This window comes from Corvus moneduloides, chromosome 5 (genome assembly GCF_009650955.1).
Source record: "Corvus moneduloides isolate bCorMon1 chromosome 5, bCorMon1.pri, whole genome shotgun sequence".
In the NCBI taxonomy this organism is placed as follows: Eukaryota; Metazoa; Chordata; class Aves; order Passeriformes; family Corvidae; genus Corvus; species Corvus moneduloides.
Window position 1 is genome coordinate 10,041,329 of NC_045480.1, and position 3,825 is coordinate 10,045,153.

The 3,825-nt window shown below is 47.0% G+C and overlaps 1 pseudogene; it reads left to right on the forward strand.

Annotated features, from left to right (window-relative positions):
* Positions 1 to 1,944: 1,944 nt before the first annotated feature.
* Positions 1,945 to 3,625, forward strand: LOC116444081 (annotated as a pseudogene).
* Positions 3,626 to 3,825: the final 200 nt, after the last annotated feature.

Consider the following 3,825-nt stretch of genomic DNA (forward strand, 5'->3'; position numbering starts at 1 on the left):
CAGGGAAGAAGAAGACCTCTGTTCCTAGAGATGAAGATGATCCCAGAGATAGATGAGGAGAACCTTTTTCTTCTGAACAGCTCATCCTTAAAATGGTACCCCTTTAGCAAAAGATTGAACCCTCGAAAGCAGTTGTGGGGAAAGCTGTAAGTCGAGGGAAGGGACTTTCACATGCGAGCAGAGAACCATCCCGGGCAGCTGTGTTGCTGTGACATTGAAGCCACAAGAGAACTGTTTCTTATGGAGATGTCTCCACAGCATGAGCAAGAGAAACTCCTCTCCCTAAGTGAACTGAAAAAAGAGATTATTATAGAGGTGGTAAACTGACTGAAAATCTCAAGGGTTGTATTTTTATGTTGTCAGTGGGAGAAGGGAGAAAGGTGGGAGGAAGAGAAGTGTTCTGAAGGTTTAGTCTGATTCTGATTTTTTTCTTTTAGTTCTGTTAATAAACTTCTTTATATTCTTTTAGGTTATGTGCTTGCTTTGCTTTCTCCTAATTCTTATCTCACAGAAGAAAAATAAGTAAGTAATGAATATTTCGAACCAAAACCACTACACACAGACTGATTCATATCCACTGAATCAGCTGAAAGCCACTCCTGAAACACAACCGTTGCATCCAAGTTACAAATTGTTGGTATCCAGCCCTGGCTCAGAACTCTGACATGCTTTGGCCCTTATTAATCCCCACAACCCCAGTGGCGGTCACACTCCAGAAGCAGGCAGCAGGGTATAAAACCTTCCAGTACACCTTGTTCTATGCTTGCAGGCTGGAAATCTGTGCTGGGCTGCAGGTGTGACAACACCCTGCTGTCTGCCATGGATAAACTCCCTATCCCAGCATTTTCTCCATATGCTTATGAGACAACTATCCATGCTTCATACGGCCCATCTGTAGCCCCACCTCACTCTTCAGGCTGAAGCCAGGCAAGCTACCCTCAGCCAGGGGCTCCATGGCAGATCAATTTCTAGTTTGGGACAACAGCAGTGTTCCTAATATGTGCTCTTCCTGCCTGGAATTAGAAGTGGTTTCTGGGAACATTCTCTGTATACTGTAAAACACAAAATGTTGCTTCACCCCTTGACCATTGGTTACAGGTCCAGTTTGCAATGACCACCAGTGGAATGTGTGTCCAGCTGGTTGACTACAAGGTGTTGGACACTGAGAGGCATCCTAGAAATCCATACCAACAGTGCTCATAGTCCCATTTCCTGCTGTGCAATCCAAATGGCTCATGAGCATTCTCATGCCAGATGGAGGGATTCCAGCAGGGCTCAGCCCTCAGCTCCCACACACACTGCCTGGCCTCATAGGCACAGATGGCCACGTACACTTGTCTGTCTCTTCTAATTCCAGAACTGGAGGTGGCAATTTGGATAATTCATATGTCCATCAAAACCTTCACAAACACTTAGCAGCATTCATCCCCTCCCTCCCTAAACAGAGCCCGTCCTCTGCATGTGCCTTGCCTTCCCACAGTGCTATATGGAGGGAATAAATCATATCCATGCTGACAGTCCATTCTGTTAACTCTTTCATGAGTTGTGTTGTCTACTGCTATAACTGAGGGTCTACATTCTTATCCTCTCCTCTCTATTCATGCATGAACTGCTACCACCTCTCTACTCATGGTACCCCTACATAACCACTGGCCAGAATCCCAGCAGTAACTCTGCAACTCCCCAAATGAAAGGCTGTGGCTCAGCTTTTAACAACTTCTCTTTGCAAAATAAACTTTTGAAGATCTAGTTCATCACCACAAGGGAGGCAGAAACAAAAGCTACTACTGTTTGAACAGATACCCAGATGTGCATGGGGTCACGGAAGTAAAAAGAAGGTATTCCATCCTTCCTAGCTTCTGTTTCAGCAGCCTGGAGCTTCAGTCCCACCTGGTCAAGTATATCCACACTGCCCAGCTGGGAAAGGTGCTCCTGTCTCAGGAAATGCCAACACCCATATCCCTTACCAAACTTCTCTATCTCCCAGAACAGCCAATTCTCTTTGAGCAGGACCTGGTAACATCACAAAGGTATTCTGTGCAAGTATGAGCAGTACTTTCTCCATGGTTCCCTGGGACCTGTTCCAGGAATGGAGCCAGGAACTACTTCCCTCCTGCTAATCCCTGGGGACTCTTTCAGTCAGGGAGAGCAAGCACAGAAACCACGTTTCCCTACAGCTCTGCTCAGGATTCTGCTGCGTTGCTAGGCGGCAGGGTCATTTCTGGTGACAGGGACACCTGTCTTTCTCCTCGGTCCATCTTTCAAACATTTTGGTAGAAGATTGTGGGATCCAAAATGGTTTCCTCTTTAGAGTTCCTAGCCTCATAGAAAAGGGTTATGCAGACAGGTATTCTTTGGGCCAATAGTCATGAACTCAGTAGAAGAGAGACTTGTAGAAGTCTGCCGATATAAGCAAAATCAGCACCTTCCCATGTCTCAAGGTACATCACTGAGCTGTACATTGTACATCCTGGTCCCAAGAGGCCCAGCAGCCACATGCCAAGCGGGGAGGCACTGGCAGAGAAAATGGCACTGGCACCTCTAATGCCTCAATTGCACTGTCACCCATCCATAGCTGCTGGTTGCATATCAGTGAGCTCACATTTGAAACTATCAGCGAAAGGGATTTCCATGCGGAAGTTATTCTGGGCTGTTGTAGGCCCCAGAGGTTACCAGAGGCACTGCTTACAAACAGAAGCAATCCTGTGCCCTGTGCTCTGGGATGACCCTGCTTGAGGAGGGAGGTTGGACCAGGTGACCCCTTGTGGTCCTTTCCAACCTGACCCATTCTGTGGTTCTGTGAACAGTGACTGATGGCTGTGATCCAGTGCTCACATCTGTGTCAAGGGCTTGTGTTATTTTATAGCACAGGCATTGCCTTTGTCTAACTTGTTGCTCAACAAGACAGTACACCAAGCAATAAGGTGTCAATTAAGATGCAATTATTAATTTAATTAAACTGCTGCACCATTTAAGTAGGGCATCTACGAGTGTGTTTATGAAGCAAACCCACAGATAAGAGGACAAGTGAATATTTCGGTTGCCCCCCAGGTGGTGGCCTACAAGAAGTCCGAGCATGGGAATGAGGGGGACACGGGTGTGCTGGTCTGCAAGAATCCCTCTTTCCCTGCTGTCACCACTTGGTCCTGGCACAAAAGTGGCCACGGGCTCCTCGAGAACGCCTCTGGGTGATACATCATCAAGTCCAGTGGCAACAAGACAGAGCTACGCATCCTTAAACTGGATATTGAGCAGGACAAGGTGACTATTTCTGCAATGGCACCAACTCGTTCGGCACTGGGGATGCCACGGTGAACCTGCGCGTCCGCAGCCGCCTGGCAGTGCTCTGGTCCTTCCTGGGCATTGTGGCAGAAGTCCTCGTTCTTGTCACCATCATCTTCATCTATGAGAAGAGGAGAAAGCCAGGTGAGGTTCCTGATGATGATGATGATGGAGGCTCTGCACCGCTGAAGAGCAATGCCACAAACCACAAGGACAAGAACGTCCGCCAGAGAAACGCGAACTAAGAGCGGGGCCAGGTGATGTGTAGATGAAAAACTCGTCTGGACAATTTTGTTTTCTTCTAATTTTTTGGTAAAATAGCACCATGGAATATTCTAGTGCGTCCTTGCGATTCAGTTACTTCACTTTCCAAAGAAACTTAAGTTGTAGAGTATAAAAGACACTTTTTTTTTTTTTTTTTAAAGAGTTGTGGGAGGGTTTTTCTACCTGTAAATGTAAATCCTTTGTTCCTGGTAGTCTAGGTCTCTGGCTGTCTCTGTCCTAGGTTATTTCATGTTGGTACAGAGTGGGGGGGGTGGGGGT